This window comes from Octopus bimaculoides, chromosome 3 (assembly GCF_046866305.1).
Source record: "Octopus bimaculoides isolate indiv1 chromosome 3, ASM4686630v1, whole genome shotgun sequence".
Classification (NCBI taxonomy): domain Eukaryota; kingdom Metazoa; phylum Mollusca; class Cephalopoda; order Octopoda; family Octopodidae; genus Octopus; species Octopus bimaculoides.
In genome coordinates, this window is record NC_142930.1 from 149140649 (window position 1) to 149149713 (window position 9065).

At 39.0% G+C, this 9065-nt stretch overlaps 1 protein-coding gene and 1 long non-coding RNA gene across 2 annotated transcripts in view; one reads left to right on the forward strand and one right to left on the reverse strand.

The window, feature by feature from the left end:
- The window catches only part of LOC106884261 (uncharacterized), a 541049-nt gene extending 533709 nt beyond the window's left edge, over positions 1 to 7340 (reverse strand). The window contains exon 1 of the mRNA XM_089349787.1: positions 7207 to 7340. The gene's annotated coding sequence lies outside the window, so the exon portion shown is untranslated. The remainder of the gene's footprint in view (positions 1 to 7206) is intronic.
- Positions 7341 to 7432: 92 nt separating this feature from the next.
- On the forward strand, positions 7433 to 8477 carry LOC149136760 (uncharacterized). Its single transcript, XR_016241261.1, has 2 exons — positions 7433 to 7570; positions 7857 to 8477. It is a non-coding gene; the product is annotated as an uncharacterized LOC149136760 (long non-coding RNA).
- Positions 8478 to 9065: the final 588 nt, after the last annotated feature.

Sequence of the window (9065 nt, forward strand, 5' to 3'; positions counted from 1 at the left end):
GTCTAAATTAAACAACAGCCAATAGTCTCTTAAACATTACTACAACATCTTGAAAAAAAACAAAAAACCGATATATCTGGTTAATGTATTCCCATCTCGTAATTGACTAGAAATAAATGAATAGAATGGTCATATTTGGAACGCATTTCTTCAAATACGGCTGGCATAAGTTTAAAAAAACCAACAATTTTCTATTTATATAAACATTATGGTACTGAACGTTATAAAAACTATGGATATTATTGAACGTTATCTGATGTGCGTAGATCGTAGTTAAGCTAGATTCCACTAGATGTCACTTCAGAGATGTTTTTATAATTGGTTGGTTGCTTAGATTTCGCATTTTAGCTATGTGTTGAGATGTTTGGTTCCCTTAAAAGTTCGTGTGTTTTGAATATTTAGCTGATCGTGACATACAAGAAGTTTACTGCAGATAGGTTTGCTTGAAACGTCAACCTTAGGCGAAATTTATTGAATGTTGATAATAATTCTTTTTCCTCCAGGGTATAATACATTAAATGTCAGTCCGCTCATGAAACTCATGAATATCGAAATCCGAAACAATTATAATAGTTATATAGCCATACACATATCCTCACGGACACATATACGTATTCATTTTTATACATAAATGTATTTACATCTGTGCGAGTATGTGTGTGTTGAGTCACACACACACACACACACACACACGTATTAACATATATATGCACATAGCACATATATACATATAAATTTACACAGAAGACACACATATTGGTACATGTATATAGGTGTATGATGTGTTGTAATGGATGTGACTAAATTTATATATTATTCAAATACACTAATCACACGTTTACACACGCATACAAAGATATACTCATACATGTGAGATTAAACACACAGAGATACAAATTTATATATATATAATTATGTGTATCAAATAAGCTTTCATTCATATATATATATATATATATACACACACACATAAACATACATACGCGCACACAGACATACATAAATACATAATTACAGCCACGCGTATGTATGTGTGTGTATATATAGAGAGAGAGAGAGAGAGAGGAGAGAGAGAGAGAGAGAGAGGAGAGAGAGAGATGAGAGAGGAGAGAGAGAGAGAGAGGGAGAGAGGAGAGAGAGAGGAGAGAGAGAGAGAGAGAGAGAGGGGAGGAGAGAGAGAGAGAGAGAGAGGAGAGAGAGAGGGAGAGAGAGAGAGAGAGAGAGAGAGAGAGAGAGAGAGATGAGAGGAGAGAGAGGAGGAGAGAGAGGAGAGAGAGAGAGAGAGAGAGAAGGAGAGAGAGAGAGAGAGAGAGAGAGAGAGAGAGAGAGAGAGAAGAAGAGAGAGAGATAGGCGCAGGAGTGGCTGTGTGGTAAGTAGCTTGCTTACCAACCACATGGTTCTGGGTTCAGTCCCATTGCGTGGAACCTTGGGCAAGTGTCTTCTACTATAGCCTCGGGCCTACCAAAGCCTTGTGAGTGGATTTGGTAGGCGGAAACTGAAAGAAACCCGTTGTGTGTATATATGTGTGTGTGTGTGTGTGTGTGTGTGTGTGTGTGTGTGTGTGTGTGTGTGTGTCCACCCAGCATCGCTTGACAACCGATGCTGGTGTGTTTACGTCCCCGTAACATTAGCGGTTCGGCAAAAGGGACCGATAGAATGAGTACTAGGCTTTACAAAGAATAAGTCCTGGGGTCTATTTGCTCGACTAAAGGCGGTGCTCCCAGCATGGCCACAGTCAAATGACTGAAACAAGTAAAAGAGTAACCCTGATACTAGCCTACATATTAACAAGTCCCATTCTCTGTCTTCAACTCTTCTCAACTGCTACAGTGAACCCTACACTAAACGTCTCTTACTAATCTTTATTCTAAAGAGGTCAATTCTGTGGCAACCCATCTTTGGTTTGGTTTTTTCCCTAAAGATATCGAACGAAAGAAATTCGAGCCGGACATCAACACAGTGACATCGTTAGGCTTGGAGTGCGGGGCAAAGGCCAAAACGTCCCGCTGCTGGATTAATATATGTTTGTTCATGCATGTCTGTGTGACAGTACGGGCGTCTTGTAGTTCAGTGTAAGTGTGCGCGTGTGCAAGAGAACGAGAGGGAGAGAGTGAAAGTGAGAGAGGAAAGAGTGAGAGATAGAGAGGGAAAGTGAGAGAGAAAGAGGGGCGAGTGAGAGAGAGAGAGGAGGGTGAGGAAGAGAGAGAAGAGAGTGAGAGAGGGAGAAAGAGAGAGAGGGAAGGAGAAAGTAAGGGAGAGAGTGAGAGAGAGAAAGAGAATATGGAGAGAGAGTGAAAGAGAGGGGAGAGCGGAAGAGAGAGGGAGAGGGTGAAAGAGAATAAGGAGAGAGAGAGAAAGGGAGGGAGAGTGGGAAAGGGAGAGAGATGGAGAGGAAGAGAGAGGGAGAGAAAGAGAGGGAGGGAGGTTTGAACATAATCAGCTTTTTATTACAAATACAGGTTTTATAGATGACATATAGTGCTAGGTATGAAGAGAGAAGGTGACTGGGTTACTAAAAAATAAGAGCAGGTGAAACACAGAAGGACAAATAAGACATGAAAATAAATAAATAAATGAATGAATTTTTTTCAGATGAGACACAAAAGTAAACAAGAAAATATATCAAATCTTTCGATGATGATGTCGACGGCGACACTGATGACATTGAGGGCGACAACGATGGTGACAATGTCTCCAGCATCAAATTATTCTTTCCTTGTTATTTGGCCACAGTTCAAGACAGCATTCAAGGATGCACTCAGAGAAGATCAGCTGCTGCAAACTCAATCATAGATCAACTTCCCGCAATAAAAAGTGACAACAAAACCGATAGAAAATACGTTATGGCGGTGCTCCATTTAAGCGAACACCAGAATAAAGATGGAGCAGAACTGGGAACAAAGGCGTGCCGACACTGACAATCGTCTTTTCCTTTTATCTTTTTTATTCAAACATTGTGTGTCTATGAACTAAGCTATCACATTTGTATTTTCATTTCTTAAACGGTAAGTTTTGATATTAAAGATATGTGACTGATATTTCTTTGCAGGAAGAGCTGGAAATAAGTAGTCACAAGGGTGGATTTCCAACCGTTGCAACCACATTGCTCAGAGACAGAGTTGGTCACATGACGGTGTAATGTCACCCGTGCTCAAATTTGAAGTGAAGTCACGTGGCCTAGAGAGTATTGGGCGCGTGTAGGGCGCTGCCCACGAACTCATAACAAACGAACTGTAGACGGAGATCCTCACTGCGAGCGAGCTGGTCTGCAGAGAAAAGACTTCCAGGAAAAATATCTGAGGATTTAAATAGCGGATTGTACTCGCTTTCACAGTGTGGCTGATTGAAGCAAAATAAACAATACACCGACACATTCAGGGATGAAAAACAAAAGACATAGTAATTGACTGGTATTTTAATTTCTCGACTCCAAGTTGATCTCACGGTGATTTTTTACTCAAAATGAACAGAGCCGGATAAAATACTCCCAGGCACTTCTTCATAACTATGCTAGTTTCCTGCATCACATTTAAGAAACACAAAAACCGTTAGATTCATTTCAACATTTAAATATAATTTGCCAAAATATTTTTGTCGCTTTGAGACCGCGACCTGTTCACTGACAAAATTCCGTGCTGCAGGACGGAATGAAGTGATGAAGTGAATCTAACGGTTTTTGTTTGTTTCTTAAATGGCTTATAAACACCTTCCACGCTGCAATTGTTTTCGTTCCAGCACACTATCTCAGATCAGGTTACTTGCTATGCAAGTACATCCCCGTAATATTGTTATTTTCATTATCATTTTAAGGCAGCGCATAGACTGAATCGTTAGCACGGGAAATTAGCTTAGCGCCATTTTGTCAGTCTTTACGTTTTGAGTTCAAATTTCGCTGTGGTCGACATTACCTTTCATCGTTTTTTGGGGTCGATAAATTAAGTGCCAGTTGAGCACTAGAGTCGATGTAATCAACTAGCCCCTCCCGCAAATTTTCAGGCGTTGTGTCTATAGTATATAGGATTATTATTATTATTAGCGGCATTTCGTCCGTCTTTACGTTCTGGGTTCAAATTCCGCCAGAGGCGACTTTGCCTTTCAACCTTTCAGGATCGATAAATTAAGTACCAATTGAGTACTCGGGCCGATATGATCAACTAGCCCCTCCCCTAATTTTTCAGGCTTTGTTCCTATAGTAGAAAGGACTGCTATTACTTTCATCATCATCATCACTATTGATAGAATGGTTCAAGATTCCGACAAAATGCCTTACGGTATTGTTTCCGATTCTATACAATCTGGATTTCAGTCTTGTTGCAGTCAGATTCGACTCTCATTATTTCGTTCGGGGTCGAGAAAATGAAGTACCAGCCAAATATCGTGATCAAGAAAAGAATATCGTGGAAAATAAAGTACCAGTCAAGTACCGTAGTCAGTGCTATCCACTAATGACCTTCCCCTCTAGACTGATAGTCTTGTGCTTCAGAACCCCCACCACCACTGTTATGATTAATGATCATTTGTCATATTCACCATGCTCAACAACTTGAACAATTTGCTAATTATAATGATGTTACGATGGTGATAATGACGACGATGAAATAATGCGATTATTAATATTATTTTACCACGCAGTATGTCATGGTCTATTCGCAATTCTATTCACCACACACATTGTCCAGCTCACGGTGACAACTGGAAATCCTCTACATCCCTCTTTTCCTTCTATATTCACATTCATCTCATGAAGAGTTGACTTGGTGTATGGAGACGGCGGATTGCTCTCTTGTGTTCAGCAACATGCAAATAACGTTCATGTGAAATAACTAAGAGCCTTGCTATATACACTTGTGACACGGGCAGCTTCAGATATCAACAATATGCATCGAGCGATCTACACAGCATGCTATATATCTTTCTATTTGTTCCCATAACGTGTACGTATTAGCACATTTTGAAACTACGGCGTCCCAAAAGACATACGTAGCTCACCGTAATAAGATGGACGTGGGGGAGATTTATCGCGGTGTGCGTGAGGGAGATGCAATAATGATGGATGTAAACGAGATGGAGGAAAATGAGTAAGATGTAGTGCGTGTGTGTGTGGTGCGTGTGTGCGTGTTTATTGAGAGTTGACTACATCACTACCACGGCGACCATGACAGACCAACAGTACGAAAGTGGAACAAAAAGTGAGAGATTGGACTATTTACAGTGACATCTAAATAATGATGGAGTATATGTGTGTATAAGAGAGAGAAAGAGAGAGAAAGAGAGAGAGAGAGAGAGGGTGAGAGAGAAAATGTGTGTGCGCAGGTTCTTATGTCTGCGTTTATTGCAAAACATTTTGATTGGCAAGAGTCCAACCATTTTGTAGAAAACGAAATCACCCTTAGTACATTAGAAATACATCCAGCGACCAAATGAAGGAGCGTCTACGTGGTCTCTTTACATGCTAGAAACAACTAACTAGTCCTTGCACCGCATAGAAAACCATCATTAAAAACAGTAAAAGACAATTTCTATATTAGTCCCGGATATATCGTCTAACAACTCAAGATAATGAATGCTAGAATGATTTGATCTTATGTCTGCTTGAACAGGAGCAAAACAACAAAAACAGCATCAGCTACTACTATTTGCTGTGTTAATGAGACAGCCTGAACGCCAGTGACGGAGGAAACTTCTTGATACCAGGATCGAATATCATGTGCACAAAAACCTATAGTGTGTGCATATGTGCTGAGTAAAAGAAGAAATCTTTAATTTTCAGATGCAGATTGGATTGAATTTCCGATTTTGTCTTAAAAGGTTCGAGCTGGTTTTGGTTGCGTTTGGAGTTCGTGGGAAACTTAATTAACGCGATGTTTAAATTTGAATGTGACTGAAATGTCAGTTGCGGTAGAGGTTTTACTTTACTTGCTCTACGCAAACACTCAATGTCCTAGAAATAGTTACAAAATCTCTTTAAAAATCACACTATCATTTTTTTTTTTCAGATTTTTTTTTTTTTCAACGAAAAGTAGGACGGTCACAGATGAAATATTTTAAATCACAAATATGAGGGGTGCTGAAAAGTTCCTGGTCTTGGAGAAAGAAAATACAGGAGGATCAGTTAATTATGATTTTAGTCATATTCCCCTCTCAGATTCACACATTATTGCAGCGGTCCTTCAATTTTTATAAGCCCCGTAAAAGAACTCAGAAGGTTGAGCCCCCAGCCAGGCCCTTCACAATACCCTTAAAGCCAGGAACTTTTCAGCACTCCCTCGTAAGTCTGTAGATATTAATATGCTTTTAGGTCGACTGAAATCATATAATCTTATATGAGAATAGAAATGGGTCAGGCGAATAAAATCATCGTGATAACGAATAAAATAAGATTATCGGGATAACAACGTAATAAAAAAAAATGATTAAATTTTGAAGAGTATTTGAAATATAACAATAAATGATTCATAAAAATATAAGACATAAAAGTTAGTGGAGAAGAATGAGAAGTAAAATGGAAAGTACGAAATATTTGTATGTTCAACTGGAAAAGAAATTAGTGTATTGAAGAGGGGGAGGAGGTGGAATTTAAAAATATCAGACTGGTATGCATGGGCAAGTGCTGGTCTTCTACAAACAACTATGTCCGGAACTTCTACTTCGAAAACGAACTTTCTTAGTGCAATACTATGGTCATTTCTGACCGAAGGGGCTCTTCAAGGGTTGATATCAGGTATAGTTATAGTTTCAATCCTGAGCTCTTTGCGATAGTGGCAATGTTGTTCATCTTTTATGCCATGTTTTTTTTTTGGGGGGGGGGGGAAACATTCACAGAAAAACAAAAGTTCAATGAGTTAAAAAAATAAAATGAAGGAAGAAGAAAGGAAAATAGTTAAAAAACACAGTAAACTATTCTTCTGGCCGTCTTGTTACTCCTAGCCAATTCGGTAATCCACTTGGTAATCCAGGGCATAAATCAGTCACACAACAATTTCACCAAAACATGGGTATAAAATAAGCACAATGTTTGCAATTATTGGAAAAGGGACACGCCTCCAAAACGCACTTCTCCCTGCTAAGTGAGACTCTAAGCACAACTACAGGCAGACAAATACCCGGAACTCAGTGGAGATTTCTTGTTCGACAAAGTAAATAAACACGAGCAACAAACCTCCACTGAATCCCCCAACAACAACAAAAAAAAAAAAACGTCTTACCTTATAGTTGTGCTTCCCTTGTTCAGTTATTCACGATGTTGGTGTACAGCGTCGTGACTCCTAGCAGTGCAAAGAAAAATCATTGACCAACGCATGCGCAGAAGCAAGTTTTCTTACCATACAGCCATGCCTACGCCTTTTGATAATTATGAAAGGAATTCATTCAGCATTTCTCGAGCCTTCCATACCTGCCCATAACATTCTTGCATTACTTTTAATATAACTGTTTCTAGCGTAGACATGAAGTCTGAAATTTTGACGGTCCTGATTACATCGAGCCCATTACTTGACTGGTTCATTGTTTTATGTACTGAAAGGCGGCGAGCTGGCAGGATCGTTAGCACGCCAGGGGAAATGCTTAGAAGTATATCGTCTGTCTTTACGTTCTGGGTTCAAATTCCGCCGAGGTCGACTTTACCTTTCATCCTTTCGGGGTCAATACATTAAGTACCGGTTGAGTACTGGGGTCGATGTAATCGACTAATCTCCTCCCCACAAATTTTCAGGCCTTGTGCCTTTAATAGAAATGATTATTCTATGTACTCTGAGAGGATTAAAAGTAAAGCTGACTTCAGCGGGATTTGAAATCAGGACGTAAAGAGCAAGGTATTTTTCAGATACTTTAACGATTGTGATCTACTGCCCTTTAGTTTTAATATGTTAATGATTTCTCTCTTTGTAGCAAGGCCAGAAAATTTCGGACAATGGCAAATGAGTCAATTTAAACAGCATACAAATGGTGAAAGCGGAGGAGTCAATTTAATCAACCTAGAAACAATGAAAGCAAATTCGAACTCGGTGACATTTTAAATCATAATGCGAAGGCTGTCCCATTGCTCAATCGATATTGCATCAACTGCCTGGATAATTAACATAATGAATTTAAAATAATTTCAGAATTATAAAGTGTCAATTTAAATTAAACGAAAATACAAATAGTCGTTGTGCATCAGCATATCAAGCAATGCAATGATTGGCTGATAATTAACAAAAATAAACAATCCAAGCGAATAGGTCTTTTTTTCCCCCGCTTTTGCTATACCTTCTCCGAGTTAAGGATTCTGCTGCCAACCAAGATATGCGGTGATGCAGCGCAATATGTGTAGTGCAATAGTTCTAACATCAGTATCTATTACTCTGTATATGCCTGCATTACTTTAAATTCTTCAACTATTTACAACTATGTCCATACTGTAGACGGTGCGCATTCCAGTACAGAATTTGAGGCTAGGAAGTCTATTGATGCTGCAGTTATTTCAGAACATATGTGTTTCATAACTTGTTATTGTTGTCTCGGTTGAGCGGAAAAATTATTTTTCGGATGCAGTTGATTGTCGTGGGACGTTTTTTTTTCCCCGCCCCCATCTTACATGTAATCTGAGCTGATTTTTTGCTTTTTTGCAGGAGCTGTGAACGTTGATGTTTGTTCGGTAACAACCTATGCCTCTTTGTAAACAGAGATTAAACTATCTATCTATCTATATAATGTTCATATACACAAGATGAAATGCTTCAACATGAATATGTGTCGGCGTATGTTTGCATTCTGAGATTATGTCTGCGTAAGTTTATATGGACTAAATAAAAGTGCAATAGACAGTAACAGAGAAAAGTATAAAGGAAGAGATAGACAGATAATTGGAGAGAGAGTGAGTGAGTGAGAAAGAGAGAATAAAGAGACAATAGGGATAGGAATATTTCCGTTGTGTATATCAGAAATGCAGTGAACCTGTGATTAGCTTGTTGGAAACCAATAACCAGAGTCGCCATTGTCCACCAATTATGATATAAATTAAATAAATAAATGAATAAATAAATATCGGTTTTGATTAGCGACGCAAATCAAGAACGACCACCTA